The 27,102-nt window shown below is 44.3% G+C and overlaps 1 long non-coding RNA gene across 7 annotated transcripts in view; it reads left to right on the top strand.

Annotated features, from left to right (window-relative positions):
* The first annotated feature begins 23,014 nt into the window (after positions 1–23,014).
* Positions 23,015–27,102, top strand: part of LOC112656230 (uncharacterized) — a 64,743-nt gene continuing 60,655 nt past the window's right edge. For 5 of the 7 annotated variants that reach the window (XR_004809452.2, XR_004809449.2, XR_004809448.2 and 2 more), the window contains exon 1: positions 23,573–25,423. This is a non-coding gene — a long non-coding RNA (uncharacterized LOC112656230). Of the gene's footprint in view, positions 23,176–23,572; positions 25,424–27,102 lie in introns of those variants that run through there. The other 2 variants (XR_004809451.2, XR_004809450.2) reach the window with 2 other exon arrangements.

Genomic DNA, 27,102 nt, shown 5'->3' with positions numbered 1-27,102 from the left:
TTATTTGTTAATATTTTATCTATGTTATTCTTACATTTATTTTCAAAAGTGTAATTATTCTATGGTTTGATCTTCAGTATGCATCTCTGTCAGGTTTGGTTTCAATATTTCTCTTTGTAAATAAGAATTCAGGAAATGTTCTCTTTTTCTCTATGTTCTGAAATATATATATATGAGAAATATAAATATCTAAATAAATAAATAAATAAATAAATAAATAAATGTAAATGGAATAGGAGGGTTTGTTCACAAAACTATCCTGTAGACCTTAATTACATGTCAGACACCATTCCAAGCATTATACAAATTCTAGCTTGTTTAATACTTATAACAACATTATGAGGTCAGCTGCTACAATTAGCCTTATTTTATAGATGAGAAAAGAAGCTCAGGGAAGTTAAGTCAGTTACCCAAGATGACACAGGTTAGAATTGGGTAGGTTTTAACTCTAGACAGCCTGATCCCAGCCTCCATGCTCTGACATAATTTGAACTCTGGACTTCTCTTTGTGGCTAGATTTTAAATGTCTCCTGTAAACGCTACACTGATGTCCTTCCATGAATGAAAATAATCCCTTCATCTAGTATGTCAAATGCAACTGCTTGGAGTTTCACAAAGCAGTTGACTGAAGACTTCATACTGAACAAATGAACAGCATGATGGATACTTAAGCATCAGTTATTTCTTCTCTCAACAAATATCTACAGAACATCTCCTAAGACTCAGATATTAATTTGGATGAGGAAGGTATAGTAGTAAACAATCACAAAAAAGAAGAAGAAGAAGAAAAGGAGGAGGAGGAGGAGGAGGGGGGGGAGGAGGAGAAAGAAGAAGAAGAAGAAGAAGAAGAAGAAGAAGAAGAAGAAGAAGAAGAAGAAGAAGAAGAAGAAGAAAAGAGACAGAGAAAGGCTCTCAATTATATTCAAGTGAGGACATAAGTAGTATAATAGGTAAAATGATTGTAGGTGCCAAGAAAAACCTAAAATAGGACAAGGAGAAAACTGAGTGCAAGGGGAAGGAGGTAGGTGACTTTAGATGGGACATCAGGGAAAATCAGAAGGAAGCCATGGAGCTAGCTGTGTGCAGTGCTGCACCAACCAGGGGAAGTACTCCAGGGAGGCCACGCTTGGGGAGTTCTTGAAGGGCAAAGAGGTGAAGGATGAGATTGGGAGGACATGTTACACGGACCCTGGTAAGCCATGCTGGACACTGCTTTATTCCATTCAAGGTGGAAAAGCATGGGAAGAATCTGGGTAGAGTGGGACAAAGGCATCATCCTGACTGCAGTGCCAGCATCTACGATGGGGCCGGTGGAGGCAGGGAGACAAGAGTCAGTTTTGCAGTCTCAGGGGAAATAATGGTTACAACCAACCTGGTAGAGGCAGAAAAGGTGAAGAGTGTTTCAACTCTGGATATTTTTAGAAGGTTGATGGGACCGGAATTTCTGCAGATGAGATGTGAGAAGAAGAAAGAAGCCTAGGATGGCTCTAAGAATCACAGCCTTGGAGCTGGAGGATCGCAGGTGCATTTCCTGAGTCAGAAAGACCAGAGAAGCAGCAGGTGTGACGGAGAGATCCAAGATGTGATTTCAACTTTGTTAATTTTGAAATGCTCCATTATTTTCTATTACGCTGCCATGAAGTGCCACCATCCTGGTGGCTCAAAACAACACAAATTTATTATCTTATGGTTCTGTAGCTTAAAAGGCGACATGGATCTCCCTGGGCTAAAGTCCAGGTGTTGGGAGGACTGCCTTACTCCTGTGCCTGTAGGGGAATCTGCTTCCTTGACTGTTCCTACTTCTAGAGGCTGCCCACACTCCTCCGCCTTCGAAGCCAAGATGGGCCAAGTCCTTCTCAGACTGTGCCTCCCTCACCCTTCCCTCTTCCACTTACAAGGACCCTTGTGATGATGCTGGACCCTCTTCCTCCAGAAGATCCTGGATAATCTCCCTGTTTTAAGGTCAGCTGATTGGCAACTTAGCTCCATCTACAGCCTTTTTTTTTAAAGATTTTATTCATTTATTTATTTATTTATTTATTTATTTATTTATTTATTTATGAGAGAGAGCACAAGAAAGTGGGGGGGCAGCAGGGAGAGGGAGAAGCAGACGCCCCGCTGAGCAGGGAGCCTGATGTGGGGCTCAATCGCAGGACCCTGAGATCATGACCTGAGCTGAAGGCAGACGCTTCATGGGCTGAGCCACCCAGGCGCCCCTCCATCTACAGTCTCAATTCCCCTTTAACTGTGAAAGGTAACATATGCACCAATTCTGGAAACTAGGTGTGGACATTTGGTGGTGGGCATTACTCTTCCTACCATAGATGCTTATTGGACAACCAAATGGAGCCACAATACAGTCATACATGCCTTTGATCTTACATACCGTTATATTCTAAAAGAAATATATTGAGAAGCAAGATGGGAGTGGAATAGCAATAAGTTTTGCTGCTCTATAAAAGTGCAGAATTGCCAAATCAGCTCTCTTTATATAAATTTCACTTCTAAAGCGTTTAGAAATAAAACAGTTTGCTTAATAATTATTATATGCTTATGAATTTTTATAGTAACGGTTGTTCAAATGGATACAAACGTATTATTGGTCATCAGGTTTGTCCTAATTGTTATTTGCCCAGTGAAGCTTTTTTAAAACAGCACTTTTGAAGAAAAAATTATTTTGAAGACCCTAAATAAAACCTTTAATTCTTGAAAGTCATAAGGTTGAAAGCAGTGCTATGTTAATGTTTTGAAGTGATATTTATCATCAAGTATATATAAATTAATCATGAAAAGGACACCAGAAAATGGTTTTACTCTTATTAAAAAAATATCAACTGTTAATATTTTGATTAGATATTTTGTCATTTGGGTGTATATATATATATATATATATGCAAGTGAATAAGGGATATTTATAAACTGACACATCACATTTATGTGTGTTTACTGAATGTACAGTTTGAAGCCTGCTTGATTAATATATTAAGTAGCATTTCCTGTCACTAGTAGTCTCAATACCAGTATAATTAATTGATCCCTTTATTCCTTTGAGTCATAATGTAACAACTTCTCATTATTGGATAATTGTATTCCCAGTTTTAATCTAAAAATCACTGATTTAAATTTGTATTGAAATCATCGGATATATCCTGTGATTGATTGATTCTTGGGATAAATCCCTGAAAGAAAAATGGTTAGGACAAAGGCTATGCATATTTTTTAAGGTTTCCATATGAAACAAGAATCATTTTAGTCTTTGAAACCAGTGCTCGGTCAGTCATTTGTCATCATCAACTTATATAGAAGGTTTCAATAAGGACATAGCCTTTGAATCTCAAATTGTGAAAATTACTAGTGGATTGAGCTAGTTGTTACTAGCATTTCAAGGGAGGGTTCAGGGATTCCTGTTTCCAGACTGTCAACAAATGCAAATCACTATTATCAGATTTACACTGAGAAGATATATTGCCACTTACTTTCCTCCACTTTTATTATAAGTAGCAAAAGGATAAAATACAGGAAGCAATAATATTAACCACAATTGCTCTTAGTAGGCCATGTGCTGAGTGGCTATGTTTCCTGGTTTGTTTAATCCTCACAATAAAGCTATGCCTTACCTAGTATTATTGCTCTCATTTCACAGACATAAAAACCAAGGCATAGAAAGCCAATACCTTGGGCCACCCAGTGGGAGGAAGTAGCAAAGCGAGGATTACAATCAAGTCCATCCAACACCAGAGTCTGATCTCCTAAAGCAAAATCCTGTACTTCCTTTCTTTCCCCCAGCTAGTGGTGGTGGTAGCAGTGATAGTAGTATTACCATCTCTCATTCATTCATTCAAAAGATTATCTAGTACCTACCATGTGCCTGACTCTCGGCCAGCTCCTTGGAGACTGTAACAAGCATAGCAAACATGGCCACGTACCTTTTGCCAAGCTTAGAGTCTTTTCGGGAGCGCAATTATTCAGCTGGTAGTTACGCTACCCTGGAGTGCAATAAGTGTCATATTGGGGGAATTACAGGGTGTCACATAATTGCGTGTTCTCTACATCCCCAGTACTTTCTATTCACCTTTATTGACCTCATTGCATTGAAAAATAAATATATGTTGTATATGTGCCGGCTTTCCTCCTTACACAACGGACTCCTTGAGGACTGGCATCTTATTTACTTTTGTGACCCTGGAAACTAACATAATTCCAAGCACATTGTAGGTGCCTAATAAATGTTTTTCGAATGGTTGATTATTATAACCAGTCTCTAATTAGGTAAGCAATTTCTGAGTTCCTCTTCTGTTACTCCCAATGATATATTATTTTTAAATGAAAATGTTAATTATGTGATTTATGCTAATCAACCTAATTTCTTGGAATTAAAAATAATGCAGTTCATTCACTCTCTCAATCAACAAATACCTCATTCACTCACCACATAGAAAAATATTGCTTTATGTATTGCAGGAAGGCCAGGAATAAATTGGGTGCCAATTTTATTAAGCTCAGGTTTGGAATTTTGAGTCTAGTAGGAAAGACAAGATAATGATATAAAAAATATGGAGATGACCATTCAGGAAAAGAGAGAGCGAGCGAGAGAGAGAGAGAGAGAGAGAGAGAGTGTGTGTGTGTGTGTGTGTGTGTTTGTATGGCGACTGCTGCAAAAGGTTCTATGTCCATCCTTGGAAAGATGACTTGATTGGAAGGAATGGGGCAGTGACTCATTCTCCTAGAACGCTGTGAGGCTCCCCTCATCCTTTCTAATGACCATCAGGCTTTGCAAATGAATCATCAGAGTGTGGAAGGAACCCTTTGTGTTGGATGATCTCTCAGGGCATGGGAGACCTAGTTTGCAGGTTCTGTGAGGGTGAGTATTTGACCCCGCTTGGATTCAGAGGCTCTGATGTGGAAAGGCCTCAGATGAGGGTGGCTGTATGGGTACCCGCATGGCATTAGAGCTCAGGCCTTGGGAAACTGAGCAAAAGGGTGAGTCAGAACCAAGCTGGTAATGAGGGAATGAAATCATGCTCAAAGCCACCCTCCTTCCAAAGACCAGGCTGGCCCAGGCAGGGACTCAGTATGAAACAATAGCAATTGGCCCAGGAAGGAAGACCCCAACCGCTCAGCAGTGGCGCTGTACCAGCAGGTGATGTCGGAGGCAGACTGAGATGCCAGTGCTCTTCCCAGGCAGGTCCTTCAGGGATTCAGAGCCCTGAAACGTTTAAGAAATTCTTATCTGCTGGGGCACTTGGGAGGTTCAGTGCTTGAGCATCTGCCTTTGGCTCAGGTCTTGATCCCAGGGTCCTGGGATTGAGTCCTGCATCAAGCTCCCTGAAGGGAGCCTGCTTCTCCCTGTGCCTGTGTCTCTGCCTCTCTCTGTCTCTCATGAATAAATAAATAAAATCTTAAAAAAAAAAAATTCTCACCTGTTTACTCCATATGTAAATCAAAGCCAGCACTAAGCCATAAAAGGTAAAACTTGTATGTGTGCTACCATCCAAATGCCTTCTTCCTATATTTTCAGATGAAAACAAATATGAAAAAATAAGAAAAAGGTGAACATTCCTCATCGCTCTGGTGCCCTGATTTTGCCAGTGGTAAGCCTCTGCTTACTTACTCTGTGGAAAGGGTAAGGGCTAATTTGTCTCCTCTTGAGTAGGGAAGACTCAGGACCTGTTTTCTGGACTCATTTTCCTGGATGTCCTAGGTTGGCACATAGGTCGCATCAAGAGTATGATTCTGGACTTCTTGCAATCTAGACCCGTTCTGTGTTTCTAGAACAGAATTCTAATTTAACGTGAGAAGAAACAGTATGGTCTCACCCATACCCTGAGCGGTGTGAAGCAATCCGTATTTATTCCACCTAAAACATCAGAGAGAAAGTCCTGGGAAGAATTGGAAAGGTTTACATAAATTGTCAATGAAACTTGAGAGAACAGAGGTAATGACATCAGGAGCCTGAAGGGATTTCTGGAGGAGGCTGCCTTGAGGCTTCTGGGGGGAATAACAGAGAGAGGAGCTTCTAGCTCCAGGGTCGAGAGGGAACCCAGGGAAGAAGCTAACTTGGAAGACCTGCCCGCATCTTCTCTGCCCGAGGCTGGGACCCCCACTTCTCTGGAGGGAGTGTGGCTGCCCACCAGCCCACCTGTTGCCGTGAGAGCCGTGCACCTGCAGCTGAGCTGCTGGAAGAGAAGAGACAGCACCTGAACGGGGAGAGACTCCTCTTCCTCCCGCAGGATGCCCCACATCTAGAAGCTCCCCGTAGGCCGTTGTGCCAGCTGCAAGAGAGGACAGCGGGGACAGGGCCCAGAAGGATGGATTTGGAGCAAAGAGGCAACAAACAAGTGATAACTGGCTCTGTACGTGTGTGTCTCACGATGGTGGCGAAACTACCCGTGTTCCAGTTCAGGCTGTAAAGGTCAGAGTACGAGTTACCTGAAGGAGGCTGAAAATCTAGTTTCTGAAAATCTCATTAAGGGACAGGCTATTCATATCCATAGCTCCTTGTGTGGCACACTTCTAGGATTTCTAGAAGGCCTTTACATGGTTACTTTTTATATTAGTTATATTTTACTGGCTTGATGCAGTCAAGTAGGAACTGAACTTGTGTCGGTTTAATAGTTTTTAAGCCCTATCTCCCTAGGCTGCCTCCTTGGTTGCACCTACCAACCCCAATCTGCTGTATACTTACTCTGAATTCCTCACAATATTTGGCTAATGGGCCCCATTTTTTTTTTTTAAGTCGAATTGGGTCTAAATGAAGAGTAGGTGATGCAAACTATGGTCTTTGGAGTCAGACAGACCTGAGTCCAAATTCCAGAGCTTTCGCCTAAGTTTTCTATGAACCTGAGTACGTTATTTAATTTATCATAGGCACAGTTTTTGGATCCCTGAAGTGAGAATTAAAAAACAAAACAAAACAAAGCAAAACAAAACAAAAACAACCTATGTAGTCTGGTCCTGTGAGGATTAAATGAGACTGCCTAGAAAACATTTAGGCTGGCCTCTAATAATTCTCAACAAATGGTAGCCATTATTAACGGAGGGCATTTCGAGTTTCATTGATTCTTAAAATGAACGGAAAGACGACAGACTTTGGTACAGTCTTCAAGCCATGCTTCCCTAAAATAAGATTTTGGAAAATGAAAGAGCAAAAACACAAGGACCTCACAACGAGAACTGAGTTCTTGATGAGTGACTACTAAAAGTCGGAAGTTCATTCCACAAAGGTAATAAAAACAGGGGATTTTACAAAGAAATCATCTGATCAAGTTTGCATTTCATCAGACTGTATTATAGGCCAAATCTGTTTTACTGTCTCATTTATGTGACAGATGGTGTGACAACTTATTGAGCTGATAAATAGTTTTCAGTTATTTAATCACAGTGCAATCATCTTACTGTATTTCTGCTCGCCTAATTTGAACCAGACTCAGCCCTTTGTCCGGGTGGCTTCCGGTGTGTGCCGTGCCAGTCAATGGGCTGGGCTGTCGTCCTCAGACTGTGTGTCTGTACCCAGACTCTTGGAGACAACAGCATGCTTATGTCACAAGCCACATCTGTCATGGCAGGATTTGTGTTTCTCCTCAGGTTAATAATATGTGATGGAGGCACCAGGTCTCCCTTAAAAGCAAGGATACCAGTTTAGGAAGAGGTGCTTCAAAGATCAAAACCAGGTCTGTGACAGTGACATGTGGGCTTGTGGATTGGAAATGGCAGTGTCAAATCTCTCCCGAAGCAAGGAAATAGCCCTGGGCCAGCAGACAGGGGGCACGGCGTGTTGCTGGCTCCAATTAGAGGGACAAGTTTTGCAGAGTAGCCACGTTCACGGGCAGTTTTTCATGAAGTACTGTACAGAATGCTAGAAAAATCAGCAGGGAGAGAACAGACAAGATGTGGATTACAAGTACGTCTGTCAGGTCAGAGACGAGAGAGCACAAAAGACTTGCCTCTTCTCAGCGCTCACTTTGAAGATTGTTTTGCTCTGGACGGGCTGGATGGTTCTAATTTCTAAGCAGGCGAACAAGAAAGCAGGAACTAAAAGCTGAAATTCAAACTTGCTAAGTTAATAGTAATAATAATAGCTATGTGTGTTTAGAGACCTTAATAATGATTACTGTTTGGAGGCAATAATAATAATAATAATAACAATAATAACAATAACAATATAATACCTAACATTTATTAGTACTTACTATGTGCTACATAATCATTAATATTTAGTCTTCATTAAAAGCCATGCTAGAACTTGTCACTAATCAATTATCCATTGAGATACATATATATATATATATTTTTTTAAGCTTTTATTTATTTATTCATGAGAGACACAGAGAGAGAGGCAGAGACACAGGCAGAGGGAGAAGCAGGCTCCATGCAAGGATCCCAATGTGGGACTCAATCCCAGGACCCCAGATCACAACGGGGTTGATGGCTCAACCACTGAGCCATCTAGGTGTCCCTATCTGTTGATACATTGAACAAACATTTATTTAGCACGTACTCTCTCTCTGATACACAATTCCATTTATTCTCACAACACTAAGAGGTAGGTATAATGATCACCTTACAGATCCTCAGGGTAAGTACTTCACCAGGGCCATGCAGCTGGTGGGTGGTAAAATGGTCTCAAATCCGTATCTGGCTCAAACTGTTCCTTAGTCCAGGATACCTCTCACCCCAGGGCCCCTAACCCGTTATTTCAGCTGTATATGAATTAGGGAGCCCTTGGGCAAGTCCCCAACCACTCAGTCACCTCCTTTGTGTCATTATCCTGTGTCGAGAAGTTAAATGAGGTATGTTACATAAGTACATTTCAGTTGAATCATGCCGGAGTGTATTTCTTCTGATTTTTTAATATTTATTTATGTATTTATTTATTTATTTTTAAAAGATTTTATTTATTTATTCATGAGAGATACAGAGAGAGAGAGGCAGAGACACAGGCAGAGGGAGAAGCAGGCTCCATGCAGGGAGCCCGACGTGGGACTCGATCCTGGGACTCCAGGATTACGCCCTGGGCTGAAGGCAGGCGCTAAACCCCTGAGCCACAGGGCTGCCCTGTATTTCTTTTTATAGTAGAAACCTCAATAATATTAGAATTTAATTATTCTTTTTCACCAAGATTTAAGTAACACATAATCCACCACTACTGGTGTGATGAGCACAGTATAAGATATACAGATGTTGAATCACTATGTCCTACATCTGAAACTGATGTAACGTTGTATGTCTATACTTCAGTTTTATACACACACACATACACACACACACACACAAAATATATACAAAAATACAAATATATACAAAAGTAGCACTAAAAATCATGGCTTTGGATCTGTTCGTTTTTCTCCTAAAGCACAAACTTTCTCTCCCTGCGGTATTAGCAAACATTCTCCTGAGGGCTGAGGAATGGAAGGTACAGATAACCTAACAAGAACCACACTTAGGGATCTGCATTATAACCATTTCCTTTACACTGGGGGAATTCAACATAGAAAAGTTCATTGTAATTTTAGATACTTATCAAGGATTTGCTTATGGAAAAACCTATCTGGTAGAGTGACTCTAGGGTGATATAATCTTTCGGATCATTTCATGCCTGTCACTGAAACATATTTTGCTGAAAATCTAATGAAATCAGCCACAACTTTTTTTAAGAAGCGATCATACAACAGTTTAGACTATGTAAGTTTAGACACATGGAACGGTGAAAGTGAATTAAGAAATGATGGGTTAAGCTTTATTGTTTTTTGCCATAACTGTCTACAAGCAAACTAAATTCAATGATCTTTTTTACTAAACTCTGCCAAAACTTTGTTGGTGTTTTATTTGTATTCATTCTTTTTTTCATGAAATAATGAATGCATGATCACGACTTACCATTATAGCCTATTTTGCTTTTAGAAGGAAAGTGAGGCATGTATACATTCTAAAAAGAAAAATAGACTGATGAGGTGATACTTACAATGATGAATAAAAACACATAAAAAAATAAGGTGACACTAAAATTAAGGTTAATACACCAATCACATGCCATGAAGTCCTGTGTGATAGCTACAGATGGGCCATAGATTTAGTTTTGAGCTTCCCGTTGACCAAAGCAAGAAAGATGTATTATCATTTATTGATTGATTCAAGAAAAAGAAATTAATCTGCTAGTATTTGCTAGGGACCCTAGCACCTAGGGTGTTATAATCTTCTAAAGACATGTACAATATTAGGTGTCCTTATATTAAAGCCCAACACATAATTCAAGAGAAGCATGTTTTTTCTCCTAATATTAAGAGTGAAGGGAAAGTCCTCTTGTGGATCCTCATGAAAAAAAACGAGTTAATGTTTACAGTAATTTTTACTATTGCACAATGGCAAACCATTGCAAAGAATCAATGAAAGAGTTGTAATGATGTGTACAGAGAACAGAGGGAACCCACGAGAAGGACGTTTGAGACAGCTTGAAGAAATGGGAGAAGTCTTCGTGGCTGGTTAGCATTTAGGTCATTCTTGAACATTGATGAATTACCTCGCAGAACTTTTTGGCATTCCAAGCAGAGAGAAAAAAATCCACACAAATGCATATACACCAAGATAGGAAGGATTGTTCGGGGCTTCTTAGGAGCTCAGGTTTGTATTTGTAAAAGTTCTGAGCAACAGATAAAGATGAATGAGTAAGCAGGAAGCCAGATCATCATCAGGTGCATTGAGTGTCATCCAAAACGAGTAAAACTTGATTTGCTGCAAATGAAAGCTACTGGAGAGGGACAATCAAATCTGTAAGTCAGAAAGGATAGAGGAAAAAATGGTGCTGAAAAAGTTGGGGAAAGATTGCAGCCTGAAAGGAAGAAAAAGGAACTATGTGACGGCTGGGGTCGGAGGTCATCATGCAGAACTTGGCCTGTGGCCCTCATAACAGCACAAGAACACTAGGGAATATTTAGGAGCTCAGATATTCATGTGCTGATTCTTTTTTTTTTTTTTTTTTAAAGATTTCATTTATTTATTTGAGAGAGCAAGCAGGAGGAGGGGGAGGGGCCAAGGGAAAAGCAGACTCCCTGCTGAGCAGCTCCCCCCACTACATGGGGAATTGGGGCTCAATCCCACCACCCTGAGATCATGACCGGAGCCGAAGGCAGATGCTTCACTGACTGAGCCACCCCGTGCCCCATCATGTACTGATTTGGTCGAGAAGTCTCTGCTCATCCTGATGTACACGTGGGACGGTTTTATCTTTCCCAAACTGTTTCTAATTATAGACTTGCTTTTTCTCCTGAGAAGCAGACTCTTTTCATAACATCTCTGTATAATTTCATAATATTTTGGTCACTTGGGTTCTTAAAAAAGCTTTTTCTGCTATTCAAAATTCTCCTCCTTTAGCATAGATGAGACTCGTGGGAAGGGGCTCTTGGTTGGTTCTTTTTGTTTCCCTCCATCTACTTTTCCTCCCCTCGTACCCCCAAGCTTCCATCTACCAATGCAGGGGAGGGGTGGCACTGGCTCACCTGGACGACACAACTTACTGCTGAGAGGCACACGTCCCCCCTTCTCTTGGCCACTGCTTCTCAGGGCAAAGCTATCTGCAGAGAGACTTCCAAGTATGGGTCCTCTTTTGTGGGTACCGTTGTTTTTATCTGGAGGACATTACCAGGCTATCCCTTGGGTCCTCTGACCTGGGAGATCTGGCTTGGCAATTGGCCAGTTCCCCCTTCCTCCCAGATTCCCAGCGGGAGATCTGTTCATCCCACAGCTTTTCCTGCTGAGGAGGACTTCTTAATGAAGGGATGGCCCCGGCCCTGGGTGCAGTGGTGGTGGTGGAGCTGGAAGTATGACCTAAGCCTCAGTCTCCAGTCTAAACAAGGGAAGTGTCGACTCACACAGGGTTGCCTGGGAATGTAGACTGCGTCCCGGTGCTCCCTGTCTCGCTGCCCTCTTCTCTCCTGACCCTCTCTGCACACCCAATACCATCGAGTGTTCTACTAGTTTGATGGCTCCACAAGTTTCAGGCAAGCATTTTTTTACCGTCCTCACTCAATGTGGCATGGAAAGGGAAGGTTTTGACACCTGTAATCCTAAGGACAGGATTGGGAGGGTTGACTATTCTCCTCTGTAGAGAGAAATGAGGATCGAAAGGGAGGGTTACCATTGTCCAAGCTCTGTCTGTCTCCAGAAGATGACGACCCTTATCTCCTCCCAGGTCATTCTTGTGTCTCTGGCTGATAAAGACCACCCAAGTAGCTTCTCTCCTACTTGGGAAAAAATGAGAGTCTCACCTGAAGAAAGTAGATGTGGTCCTCACCATAATGCTCTGCTCTAGTGATTATTCCAGACACAGAGAACAGTTTGAATTCCCTATGTCACACCATTTAGTGACCTAACTTTTGAAAAGACTGAATGTGGATAATAAAGAGCCATTTAAAATATCTTCCAATTGTCTTTGCCCTGGGAGAGTGAAGGAGTGGTGGCATCATCCACGAGGATAAGTGACACAAAAAGATGAGGATGAGGACAGATGACAATGTCTTCCAGTGTAGACGTGTTTAGTTTGAGGTGCTTTTGGGAGAACCAGACGGAAGAGCTCAGAGACGAGCTGGGCCTATGTATCTGAGCCTCCCAAGGGAGAAACTTGAGTTTTGGGTATAGATTGGAGACTCACTGGCTCAGAGTTGATGCTACAGATAGTGATTTTAAAAATGCGAGACTTTCCTAAGTTGAAATGAAAATTCCATTCCTCTCTCAAATTTGAAAATTTTCATTGGATTGTAGAACTTCAGGAGGGACATACCTCACATATCATCTACTGGTCCTGCTGAATATTTTTAGGTACAGAGATGTTATCAATACTACTATAGGAAAGTATTAGCTTGGGCTTTTAATTACCTGAGTAAACCCTAAACAATGTAATTTTTGTGTATTTTGTAAAAAAACAAAAGAACAAAAACCAATCCCGCCCCCTCCCCCCCATTCCTCATAGAGATGTGTTTGTGTGGCAGTAAAGATTCTATGATGTTTGTTCCATGTGATCAAAGCAGCGATTTTACCCTCTGATCCTAGTATCATTCTTTATGGTTTGGGAACGTAGTAATTAAGACCACAGATTATTTTCTTGGTATCCATCACTTTGATAAATCTTAGGCAGCTACATGAGTTCTTTAAAGGAAATAATAAATCTAACAAATACACTTTAGTAACCATTTCAGACTGTATTTATGCCCTGAAATCTAAAGCCTTCATTATGCTTTCTCAAAAGAGTTCTCTTAGAGAGTTAGAACATAACTTTAAATGATATTTTTCAAATTTTATGAGATCCCTTACTGGGAAAGAGTCACAGACGTGTTCTTTTACTGAATGAGATTAAATTACACCAACTCTTAGAAAGAGAATGTCACATTCTTATCGGATTATCCCCCTTATTATATCTTTAAAACTCCCTGGGCAATTTGTCCAGATTGTTAGAAGCCTACCCAAGGTAAATGGAATCAAAATTTTCTCAATTTTGTTATGATCTCAGTTCATAAAAAAATATTTCTCACTTACTTAAAACAAGTCCTTCACTAATAAATTTTTTTCTTTTTTTTTTTTTAAAGATTTCATTTATTCATTCATGAGAGAAACAGAGAAACAGAGACACAGGAAGAGGGAGAAGCAGGCTCTGTGCAGGGAGCCTAATGTGGGACTCATCCTGGGACTCCAGGATCATGCCCTGGGCTGAAGGCAGGTGCTAAACCGCTGAGCCATCCAGGGATCCCCAAATTTTATCTCTTTAAATTAATTAATTAATTTTTTTAAGTAGGCTCCACACCCAACATGGGGCTTAAACTCACAACCCTGAGATCAAAAATTGCATGGTCTAGCACCTGAGACAGCCAGGTACTGCTAAAATTAATGTCACTCTAAGACAAGAATCTTTGGGCTCAAATTTATAATTTTTAATGTTTGATGCTTTAGGTATAGGGACTTTATGTAGCACTTAGTTAAAAAAAATGTGATTGACTCTACAGTTAATTGTATACAACTGATCAGATCAGCTCTTTATAAATTACTGAACAACCTATAGGTTTTAGAAAGGACTAAATTGACCTGCTGCTTCCCAGTGTGATTGCTAGCAGCATACCATATGGCAGCCAAGCCACCATTTTAGTTACAAAGTATTTGCGTTTGAGGAACTCTTTAGACATTGGCCATATTTTTTTTTCCCATTGGCCATATTTCTAAGAATGGCCTTGTCATCAAAAATTGGCGCCAATGGAAGAGATTGCCATAGCTATCCAGGAATTTAAAAGCTGATAGATGCAGAACATAGGATATTCACAAAAAAGCACAAATCCCAGAATATTGTGGGAACCATTATGTTGAGAATGACTGTAATATGAATCAAACGTGGGGACAATTATCATGTCGAGTGCCATACTTTTGGCTTTTGATCAAAGCATATAAAGAATTCAATTCGTATAACCTATGTCCTGGTTGCTTAGTATCTCACTATTGTGCCAGGTTTCAACAAGTTGCACTTCTGCTGTGTTCTCTGATATAAAAATATTATGTTCCTAAGACGTGGGAAACACTATGGGAGCATTCGGGAAGCACGTGTACAGAGACCCTGTCACTTGTGTCCCTACAGATGGAGTCTCCACAATGCCATGTTTCTTTACGTATGTCATTTCCCTTTTGAACGCTGAAACTTTCCTTGAACCTTCCTAGTTACTAGGCTTGCTTCCAATTTTTGTAAATTTTCACTGTCTCTGCCCTGCAAAAATAATGCAGCTAAGTGTCATCAGGAAACACTAGTTGAAACTTTAAAAATCTGGTTTTTCAAACTATATTCAGCTTCTCTTTCTCTTTACATGTTGTCTCTTCCCATATCTAGTGTTCTCTGCCAGGAAGTTTTGTCATCTGATCAACAATGACCCTATAAATTCAGAGTCTGGTCAGAATTCTTATTTATCACTACTGATAAATCATACATACTATGGATAAACAAAAAAAATAATTTAAAAAATTGCATAAACCTAAAAGCATAGTTTTCCAAGGCAGAAGATTGTAGTTTCTACGTGTGATATACAGGTATTTTTATTATCATTTGTTTGCTTCCATGAATCAAAGGAAGAAAACACCAGAAACATCAGAAAGCCTTAATCCACCTAGGAAAATAATATTTACTTTGGAAGTTTCTGATATTTTGTCATATATTGAAAAACAAAGTAGAGTCACACCATCCAGTATGGTAGCTACTGTATTTAGCTTGGAATGTAGCTAAATACTCCCTCCCTCCCTCCCTCCCTCCCTCTCTCCCTCCCTCTCTCTCTGCCTCTCATGAATAAATAAAATCTTTAAAAAATAAAAAAAAAGGAATATAGCTAAAGGCAAGTTGATATTACTGTAAGTATAAAATATATGCTACATTTCAAAGTTTTAGCATAAAAAAACGGATATAAAGTATTGAATTTTTGCTGTTGATTACATGTTGAAATGATAATGGTTTGGACATATTCAGTCAAATGAAACAATTATCCTCTGGATTACACCTGTTTCTTCTTACTTTTTTAATGCAGCTACTAGGAAATTAAAAATTTCATATATGCCTTGTATTATATTTGCATTGGATTGCCCTCTGTTAGAGAATTCATTTTGTTTCCACACAAAAGCCTGAGATCAAAAGTGATCAGAAAGGATTTCTATACTCAGAATTAGAAAATGTTTGCGGGGGGCTGGTACTCTGGCTGAATCGTGGGTAAGCCACACTAGTGTTTTTATAAATGTGGTAGATAATGTGTTGATATTTAAAACAAAGGGCTTTTCCCATATGCCTGCTATGTTGTCCTCCTTCATCTAATTAGGTGGCATCTGGGTCTGACTACACTTAACCTCAGGAGTGATGACCCAGCGGAATCCAGAGAACAAGAGTAAATATTTATTTCGGAGTTTTAAAAGCCTAGAACTTGGGGCATAAACAAAAGGTTTGGGAGGATACTCTAAGCAGTCTGAATGATTTTGTCTTATCTTCAAAAGCAGATAAAGCTTTCTCCAGCTGGAGGGGAGGGCGGGGAGGAAGAGGAAGAAAATCTGAGAGAGTTTAGATGGGGTCACATCCCTGAGAAAGGACCTGAGCCCTGCAGTTCATGGAGGCCACCAACCTAGGAGTGGAGAAGGGGAAATAAAAGAATTCACACACGGGAGACCTAAGTCTTATGCAAACGAGATAGCAAGATCCCAGAGCTGTCCTGACCCCAGAGCTGTCCTGACTTAGAGCACCATCATGCTCCCTGAGCCCTCAGGAGGTGCGGGGACATAAATGGAAGGGGGGTGGACGGACGAGGGAAGGTCCAGGGACGAGGGTGAGGGATGTCACAGTGTGGAGGGCCAGCAACAGACAGATAGGCACCTCTCAGTGGAGGGTGGGGGAGCCATGGCCAGCCTCCTCTGATGGACAGCCGCCTGCTCCCTCAAGAGCTCCTGGAATATACATGAAGCCTGGGGAGAAAAAGAACAAAGAGACACTGAAACAGAAATCAGGCTGTTGGTTTGAAAAAAAGTAAAGAAAAAATACTCAGCCATTAGAAACGACAAATACCCACCATTTGCTTGGACGTGTATGGACCTGGAGGGTATTATGCTGAGTGAAATAAGTCAATCAGAGAAGGACAAACATTGTATGGTCTCATTCATTTGGGGAATATAAAAAATAGTGAAAGGGAATAAAGGGGAGAGGAGAAAAAATGAGTGGGAAATATTAGGGAGGGAGACAGAATATGAGACACTCCTAACTCTGGGAAATGAACTAGGGGTGGTGGAAGGGGAGGTGGGCACGGGGTGGGGGTGACTGGGTGACAGGCACTGAGGGGGGCACTTGATGGGATGAGCACTGGGTGTTATGCTATACGCTGGCAAATTGAACTCCAATAAAAAAAAAAAAGAAAATGGACATTAGGTAAAATTAAGGAACTCTGAATAACTCTGGATTTTAGTTAGTAATAGTGTATCAATATTTGTTTATTGTTGTAAAATACACTATACCAATATAAGATGTTAATACTAGAGGAAACTGGGTATAGGGTATATGGGAATTCTGTATACTAGCTTCTCAATTTTTCTGTAAATCTAAAAGTGTCCTAGGGACCCCTAGCTGGCACAGGTGGTGGAGCACGTGACTCTTGACCTCAGGGTCATGAGTTTGAGTTTGAGCCCCATGTTGGGTGTAGAGATTATAAATAAATAAACTTTAAAACAAGTGTTCTAAAAAAAAAAAAAGAAAAGAAAAAGAAAAAAAAAGAAAGCTTGTTTGAGAAATATAAAAGAACTGAATTTAATCTCACGAGCTTCCTATCTTCTAGATGATTGATGGGGTAGCAAGGATCTTGAACCTGGTTAAAGTTCTGGATGATTTGAGGAAGTTTTGGTTTAGTTTATTTTAGAAGCATGTATCCTATATCCAGTAAAGAAAATAAATAAATAAGTGTCCTTCTGGTTTGTCTCTAGCGGCCAATCTAGTGCCTACTGGTCAGTCCTCATTAAACATTTTGCATTTTCTCTCTTTTCCCTTAATTAGGGTTTTTTTTTTTTTTTAAGATTTTATTTATTTATTTGAAAGAGAGAGAGAGAGGAAGAGCAGAGTGAAAGAGAGAACATGAGCAGGGGTGGAGGGGCAGAGGCAGAGGGAGAAGCAGATTCCCCGAGGAGCAAGGAATCCGATGCCGGGCTGGCTCCCAGGACCCTGAGATCATGACTTAAGTGGGAGGCAGATGCTGAACCCTAAGCCACTCAGGTGTCCCCTTCTTTTCTAACCACCGCTTCTCCATTTGTCCCAGTGTCTGTTCAATATTTAATGCTCTTGTTTTCTTTTATATCCTCAACTTTTTATTATGCATTTTTCCCAAACAACCAGAAAAGCTGAAATGCAAGTACAACGAACACTGTATTCATACCACACAGGTTTAACAATTAACATTCTGTGTTTGTTCTAGATCTTTCTCTATATGAGTGTGCACACATTTGTTTTCTGAAATGTCTGAAAATAAGTTTCAGACAGTGTGATACTTTCACCCTTAAGTTCCTCAGAACGAGGGCCGTCTGTCACATGAGTGCAATGCCATTAGCACGCCTAAGAAAATTAACATCTTTATTCAGACTTCCCCACGTTTGCCAAGGACTATCTTTTTGAGCTCTTTTTTTTTTTTTTCTCTAAAGAGGAATTCAATCAAATCCCACGCTGTGTGTGCTGTCCCATCTTTTTCGGCTTCTCTTAGCGAATACTTCCCTCTACACACTTTTTTTTTTTTTTTTTTTTTAGGATATTCCTTTTTTTCTTTTTTTTTTTTTAAGTCTAGACCATTTTATCCATAAGATGCTCCACATTCTGAATTTGCCTAACTGCTTCCTCATTGTGAAGCGTAATACGTTCCATCTCTCTTGTATTTCCTATACATTGAAATTGAGGTCAACAGCTTGACTCAGGGTGACGTTTTGACAAGAATAGGTCATCGGTGACATTGTGTGTTTCGTGTTGCCCCAACATCAGGACTGACAAAATGTCAGGTTGGCCGCCGTTTGATCCGTTGGAGCAGGTGTTTACAACCCGCTCTCTCTACAATAAGTCAGTCATCTGGAAGGTCATTTTACACTCCTCCTCACCCCATTTGTCCTTCCTTCTTTCACGGCTTTGGTTCTCAACCTATTGCTAACCTCAAGGAAGTTATTTCATTTCCCTGAAACGTTTTTCCTCCATCCAGTAACTAAAAATAAAACACATGGTTATTGTAAGGCCTCCGTGAGGTAAAGGATGCGAAGCAGTTTTGTAAACTGCGAAGTGTTTTGCAATTGTGAGTTCCTCGTGTTCCCATAAGGAATAAGTTTCAGATGATGCTCTGAGCGGCCTTCTCATTCGGGGGAAGCCATGGTGTTCTCGTATCTTCTCAACAACCAGTTCTCCAAAGACAAAAAGCCCTGCTGTTTAAATTTTGCCCGTTTCAGAGGTGTTAATCCTTCTGCCCTGGCAGATTTCAAGCTGCCAACTCCATGTGAACCAAGCTACAAAATTTCAGAATATTGAATAATCAGCTCTTTCGAGCTTGAAAAAACCATACCAGGGGTAGGGTTGCCAGATTCAGCAACTACAACTACCGCCAATATTTGGGACATATTTATACTAAACAATTTTTTGTTGTGTATCTGAATTCAAATTTAATCAGGTGTCCTGTATTTTATTTGGCAACCCGACGTGGTGAGCACGTCTGTGTGTGTTCGCATGTGTGTACGTGTGTGTGTTGGGATATAACTGAGGCCCTTAGAAAGACAGGCACCCTCCTCCCACAACAACTTCAACCACAGAGGGTCTTTATGCATTTGGCTTATTGGCATTTTTTTCTTCCCTTTTCTTCATTTTCTTTGGTTTTGTCGGAAATATTAGACCAGAATTTCCCCAATCTATACTCTGCCTTCATCCTGAGTCTTCAGGACAAAAAGGAGACTTTGAGGACAATTAAGAAGTTTATCCGGGGGCACCTGGGTGGCTCAGGGGTTGAGCGTCTGCCTTTGGCTCAGGGTGTGATCCTGGGGTTCTGGGATTCAGTCCCGCATCGGACGCCCCACAGGGAGCAGGCTTATGTCTCTACCTCTCTGTGTCTCTCATGAATAAATAAAATATTTTTAAAAAATTGTAAGCAATACGATGAACAATTTTTTAAAGTTCTAAATTATTTCAAGAGGATTCCTACCTCGACCAAACTCAACTCCAGCACTTTTCAAAACACACATGTGAACACAAAAGTCAGTCATCATTAAAAAATCTAGACATTGGGGTTTTCTTTAGAGAGCGGGTAAGAAAATGGTGACTAAAAACTCTGGTGGCCGGGATCCCTGGGTGGCTCAGGGGCTTAGCGCCTGCCTTCAGCCCAGGGCGTGACCCTGGAGACCCCGGTTCGAGACCCAGGTTCGGCTCCATGCATGGAGCCTGCTTCTCCCTCTGCCTGTGTCTCTGCCTCTCTCTGTGTCTCTCATGAATAAATAAATAAATAAATCTCAAAAATTAAAAAAAAAAACAAAAACAAAAAAAACAACCCTGGTGGCTTATAACAGCCCCTGACAAAGAAGCTTCATTGGCAACATTCGGGAGAAGCAGTTCCTTTTAAGATTATGCGTGTGTGAGATAAATTGAAGCCCTGAGCGTGTCTGCCGTGGCCACACTGACTGAGGCAGGATATGCTCTGCCCAGATATTTATATTACAGAATATATAAGAAATATATGTAGTTTTATTGGGGGAAGAATAGGGAGAAAAAGTAGTTTTGTGGTTGTTTTTGTGGTCTGAGTGGGCTCATTCCCCCCAAGAAAACATGCATTTGATCCCGTGGTCTACCTGTATTGACCAGTCCCCCCACCCCACCCCATCCCAAGGGGAACCGCCTACTGGGGGGCTTGGGCCACCGAGGCTTACTTTCTCGCAGTTCTGGGGCTAGAGGGCCACGGGGAAGGGGAGGGCGGGTGCTTTCCTCTGAGGCCCCGCTCCTCGGCTTGCAGACGGCCTCCCCCGCCCTGTGGCCTCCGTGACCTCCCCTCGGGCCTCTCTGCCTCCCTCCGGTCTGCTCACAAGGACGCCAGCCGCAGTGGCTTAGGGCCCACTCTAGGGGCCTCCTTTTAGCGTAATCACTTGTCTCCAGGCCCCATCTCCACATCCAGTCCCATTCCGGAGGGCCGGGGGTAGGGACGTCACTACAGGATTTTGTATTTTTTAAAATTTTCTGCGGGGGGCGCGGGGGAGGCCCACCACCCGGCCCACGGCAGCATGCGCTTCCCCGTCGGTATTCCGAGGAGATTCGAGCTGTATGTTTCCATTTCTCTTTCCGCGGAAAAAAGAGTCAACGATTCAACAGTTTTAGTCAACACGCAGGCCTGAGGGCACAAGGCCCTCGGGTCCCTTCCGGCCTTGCTCAGAGCACAGTCTTTACGATGTTCTAGAAGGTTCTGCTCCATCTGCTCTCCGCAGCGCCCTCTCCTGAGAGCCAGCGTCCCCGCTCTCAACTGCCGCTGGTGGTGCCGGGCTGGGGCCACGAGGCCGGCTCCCCGGCTGAGGTCTGGGCGCCGCACTCCCGGGGCAGGGAGGTCACTGCTCCCTCCTTTCAGTCACTTGGTCCTCCTGAGCGCGTCCCTGGCCCACGCTCTCAGGGACAGTCCCCCACCCTGACCTTCCCTGCTTTAGGTTTTTTTTTTTCCTCTGAGGGCTTTTTTTTTTTTTTTAAGATTCTATTTATTCATGAGAGACAGAGAGAGAGAGACAGGCTGAGGGAGAAGCAGGCTCCCTGCAGGGAGCCTGATGTGGGATTCGATCCTGTGACCCCGGGGTCACGGCCTGGGCCGAAGGCAGCCGCCGCCAGCCAGGCTGAGCACCGGGGCCACCCGGTGTGAAACCAGGGCCAGGGAAGCGCTTCGGGGGGATCTTCTTTCAGGTCCACCTTTGTGGAGAGGACGGGAGCCGCGGTCGGGGGCCCAGGCCTTGGAGGGGGGCAGACGGTCAGCCGGGGGCGGTCTCCCGTCTACACCACCTTCCCAGGGTGGGCCTCGGGCGCCCTACGAGCCTCGGCGCCCCGGGGAACCCAAGTCATCACCTTCGCAAACGGGCTGCGCCGGCCGAGCGGGGAAAGTGGGGTGATTAACGTTTTGCGGCCCCAGCCTCAAATCTAGGCTCAGAGGAAGTGTCACAGCTGACGCGGCTGGAGACGCGGGGGGACGCCCACCCTCCAACCCCGCCTCAGTTTACCCACGGGGCCTCCAGGGGTTGGCTTTCTCTCCCCGCCCTTCACCGTATAGGGATCCCCTTGGAAACCGGTTACCGCACGAGGTCATCGCAACTGCGGCAGCCTCGTCGAGTCGTGAAGCTGAAAAGCAAATTAAAAAAAAAAAAAAAGCAAATTAAAGAAAAAAGCAAATTAGGAAAAAAGCAAATTAAAGAAAAAAGCAAATTAAAAAAAAAAGCAAATAAAAAAACAATCCAGGATCCGCCGCCACGGCCAGGACCCTGCCCCTTGCCCTCCGGTCGCACACACTGTCGTCTATTTCGCTCGCTCGCTGTGTCGTGCGCGTCCCCCGCACTTGGAAACGTTCCTCGGAGAATCGCGAGTCGCGGGGACCCCAGCCCCGGGCGGCGGCATCGGCGGCGGCTCCCTCCTGCGCGGCCGCACCCGGCGGAACCTGCGACGCGCCCCGGCCCGCAAGGACGCGCTGTCTGGGCGCCGGGGTGTCTGGCGGACGGGGCGCGGCCCCCGCTGGCGGCGCACGGGGCGACGTGCCCACGGCAAGGGCGAGGCGGGCAGCGGGCGTCAGGCCTCGCCACGGCGCGCCGGGCACGGGGCTTGGGCGGCCGCCAGGGGACGCCCCTGACTTCTGGGGGGCGGGGCGGGGTGAGGCGGGTGTGGACCCGGAGAGGCCGCTGCTGCCCCCGGAGCTCAGGGGAGTGACGGAGGCCGCTGCTGGCCCCTGACCTGAGGTGACTGACAGAGGCTCCTGCTGACCCCTGACCTGAGGGGAGTGACAGAGGCCCCTGCTGACCCCTGACCTGGGGTGACTGACAGAGGCTCCTGCTGACCCCTGACCTGAGGTGAGTGACAGAGGCCCCTGCTGACCCCTGACCTGAGGTGAGTGACAGAGGCCCCTGCTGACCCTTGACCTGGGGTGACTGACAGAGGCTCCTGCTGACCCCTGACCTGAGGTGACTGACAGAGGCCCCTGCTGACCCCTGACCTGGGGTGACTGACAGAGGCTCCTGCTGCCCCCTGACCTGGGGTGACTGACAGAGGCTCCTGCTGCCCCCTGACCTGGGGTGACTGACAGAGGCCCCTGCTGCCCCCTGACCTGAGGTGACAGAGGCCCCTGCTGGCCCCTGACCTGAGGTGACTGATCCTGATCAAGGCGTTGAGATCCAGGATTCATTACTAGTGACCTCTGACCTGGGGCTACGGATGACCTCCGACGTGAGGTCGTGACGTGAGTGACGTAGGCGTGGTGACGCACGATCGGCGACCAGTGACCTTCGACGTGAGGTCAGAAGGCAGACGGTCCGCTCGGCGCGGGCCCAGGCGCCTGCGGAGCAGGAGGGCGGAGAAGCCGCGGCGGGGCCGGGGCTGCTGGCTGCGCTCGCGGCCGTGGAAGACCCTCGGGGCGAGAGGCGGACACGGCAGGGCCTGCTGGGCGCGCTGGGGCGGTCAGTGTTCTTCCCTCCGGGAGCGGAGGCTGGAGTGGGGGCGACGGCGTGTGTGTGTGTGGGGGGGAGGGGCGGGGCTCGGGCCGCAGAGGGCGGCGCCCGGGGAGGGCCGCGGGGGGGGGGGGGGCAGAGGGCGCTCCGTCGGGGGCGGCGCTGGGAGCCCCGCGGGGTCCGGCCGAGGCCGCAGCCCGGAAGGCGGAGGGCGCGCATGCGCGGCGGCGGGTGAGCGGTACCGAGGCGCGCCTCAGGCCTCGCCCGCAGCGGGAAGCGGCGGCGGTGACTGGCCGCAGGGAGGCCGTCGCGCGCTGAGGCCGCCTCCCCTCGCCGAGGCCCGCTGCACTGCGGGGTCAGGAGCGCCGTCCCGTGCCCCCCGCCCCCCCCCCCGCCGGCCGACCGTCTTCCCGGAACGGAGTCTGCGTTCTGCATCGGGCCGTGCCGCCGTGTTGCGGGCCGCCGCCTCTCGGCCTTTCGCGAACGATTAAAACTCGATGAAGCCTCCCCGAGAGCTTCGCGATCCGAGACACGTGCCGGGAGCGTTCTTCGCCGTAAACCCGGACGTGAGCCTTCCCTCTGCCGCTGAGGAGCACGTCACTCGGTTCTTCCCCCATCTCGGTGTCCCCATCTACAAAATGGGACGGGATCTGTTCTCATAAAGATTGGGGAAAAAATTGTTTGGATTCGTGCACGTGGAGCATTTGCAAAGACTGAAAAGACGAATCGCTGTTCATCGTGACGGTGATTCCGAATATTCTTTTCTTTCCTTTTCTTTTCTTTTTTTAAAGATTTTATTTATTTATTCCATGATAGTCACACAGAGAGAGAGAGAGAGAGGCAGAGACACAGTCAGAGGGAGAAGCAGGCTCCATGCAGGGAGCCCGATGCGAGACTCGATCCCAGGACGCCGGGATCATGCCCTGGGCCGAAGGCAGGTGCCAAACCACTGAGCCACCCAGGCATCCCCTCTATTCCCTCCTTTTTTTTTTAATAGCCAAAAAAAAAATAATAATTGCCTTCCATATTGTCACTTCATTTTATGCAGGACTTTTGTATCCTTAATTACTTCTCCTTGACTTTGAATTTGGGGTTGTATATATTTTTTTAAATTTTTATTTATTTATGATAGTCACACAGAGAGAGAGAGAGAGAGAGGCAGAGACACAGGCAGAGGGAGAAGCAGGCTCCATGCACCGGGAGCCCGACGTGGGATTCGATCCCGGGTCTCCAGGATCGCGCCCTGGGTCAAAGGCAGGCGCCAAACCGCTGCGCCACCCAGGGATCCCCTGAATATTATTTTCTATACCGGTAACTGAATCGCCTAAGTCGGTGGCATCTCCACCCCCGCAGCCTCATTCTCCCAGGATACAGCGGTCAGCCTAGGCGGTCAGTACTGCCCTTTCTAACCCTAAATGCTAATAATTCTCTGACCCTAAGGCAAGGTGTGTATGGCCTGAGGGATCTAGTTATGTGATTTCTTTTCAGATACGTGTACAGGCCTCCCTCTCCACTCTTAAAAATGAGACATTAAAAAATTGATATATAACAAGTGACTGAAAATAGTGGAAAGTGCCTTCAGAGAGCGTAAGGCGAGCTGTGCCTGCTTGCCCTCAAGCTGCGGGGTAGCCCCCTCACCACTTTTTCGGCCCACGGGGACGTGGCATATGATCGTCTCTTACAGGTGCACCGGAAGAAGGGCCAGCTTATCAAACAGAGTGAACGACATGATGATTTTCACAGCTGTCACGGACTCTTCACCGGTTTCCAGGCATCCTTGGCGTGTGACCACCGTGGACGCAGCCTAGCACGCTGGGCACTGAGGGCAGCACATGAAGGGTCACTGATCAGGCTTAAAGTACAAGAGCTGATGCAGGTGATCAGCTTTGCCACACTCCTCCCAGAAAACCTCTGATCCCCTTGCAACTCAGTAAGGGCAGAATTCAAGAGCTGTCCCAGAGTCTCTCTGCCCTCCCTGGCGGAAAGTACAAGGCCCGTTATGTAACTTTCAGCAAGCTCGTTGGCTAAGTTTACAACATTTGGTAAAACCTCTAATTTGCATGTGCTTTCTTTGGATTTTTAAGTCTGTCCAGTTTTGTCTGGTTTTGGAGCATCATCTTTGGAGGGAACGTCAAACAGTTCTTTGGAAATTCTGACCAGTTCCACCAACCGACTCTGATGGGTTGGACCTGTACTTTCACACCTACCTTCGTTTTTTGCAAATAAAATGCCCTAGTGAGAGCTGTAGGGATTTATGGTGAGTGAACTAAAGATTTTCTTTCTCTGTTTCCTTTGACTCAACGTTTGAGAGCACTAAGTGATGTGGTTAGCTGTGAGTGTGGGTTGGCATCCATAAAAATATTTTATACCCTAAAGTAGGCAGAGCCTCTGACTGTGGGACGAGAGAACCCTCAGCGAAATGTATTTTGGCAACGTTGTTATTTTTGTAGTGTTTAGTATTGTTTATCGTAGCCTGCTCTTGGGGGCAGTTTTCTGTATTTATGTCTCCGTCCTGTGAGGGCTTAAACATATATATCTTACTTCCTTTGAGATTGCCAAGATTGTGCACTGAACAAGTATTTACTGATCATTCATTAATAAAATAACAAAGTTCTTTCATAAACTCTTGGGACAAATTGAAGAAAGTAAGAAGCTGTTTTCCTCTGAATAGAAAATAAAATGGCATTCATTTGTGTTTAGATAGAAAAAGCCCTGGGTATTTTGTCCCATCTTAAACCAGTTTCCTTGTACTACTATTTTATTTAGAATATTTGAGTACTTAGAGAAGTGAAATAAACCTCCACTTTTTAAAGGTTAATTAGTCCATAGAGCTTTCTGTACAATCTTATTATGGATAAAAGTACATCTTTAATAGCTAAAAGTATACTCAAAGAGAGATCTCGTAAGGCTAATTTTTCCAGACTTGTGCCTTGTTACTTAGAAAGTACACTGAATCGTGGTATATCGTACTTAAGCGTGTTCTGGAGTAAGACCTTATAGTACTCGGTGTCTGTATGTCATTATGGATCGGCACAAAGTAAGAGTGGTTTATCCAAAAGTACTGCTAGCTTGAGAGTGACAAAGTACTTACTATTCTATAAATATATTCCACATACAGTTGTTAAACACAGATCATTTCAATAAGTCCGATACGTTTTTATTGATCCTTTCCCATCCAAATGTTTTTGAGAAGCTTCCTGTTTATCTGTCAGACAGCAGCGTATGGCAAGTCCATCCTGGAGTGTCTGGAAAGTTCATCATGCTCTAGATCCCTGTGTTTCCATCTGTCTGAACAAAATTAACCTGTCCTCTGTCCCATTCCCTTAGTCACCCATCCTGCTAAAGTCGTTACGGGTGACACGTTACACTCATAAATAACACATTGTTACCTCTTTGTAAAGTTAATGCTTTCATGTAAGAAGCGGGCAGAAGTTTCAGACTTTTTTTCAAGTCGGTTGAAAAGAGAGCTTTGAGCAGGTAACCTGGTTTATTATTTTTTGAATCATATGCTATTATGCTGCTACTTGCCATTTACTACGCATTCATCTACTCTGGAGAGAACTGACGTAAGTATGTGTAGAAGGTAGGATAATTTTCCAGGACTTCTTGGCCATTCTGCCCAACTAATGGATGTTTGAATAACAGAAGACACACATCACATGGAGTTTGGACTGGGCCCATGTTTGTACAAGAGTTTCTCTGTTTTGGGGAGGAAAAGAATGATGTATACATGGCTGGCACTTTAAAGAAACACCAGCCTGTCTAGCCAGTCATTAGTGAGGTATGCCGTTGAATTAGTGGAAGACTTCCAGGTATGCACTGGTCTGTCCTTGTGTAAGCAGTGAATCAAGCCCTGACCCTAGGCCAGGCAGTGCCCAAATAGCAAGAAGGTACTAGATGTTATCTCCTCCACGGGATCGGATTTTCATACAAATT

Source organism: Canis lupus, chromosome 26 (assembly GCF_003254725.2).
Source record: "Canis lupus dingo isolate Sandy chromosome 26, ASM325472v2, whole genome shotgun sequence".
Classification (NCBI taxonomy): Eukaryota; Metazoa; Chordata; class Mammalia; order Carnivora; family Canidae; genus Canis; species Canis lupus.
This window is presented reverse-complemented; position numbering and strand designations above follow the sequence as displayed.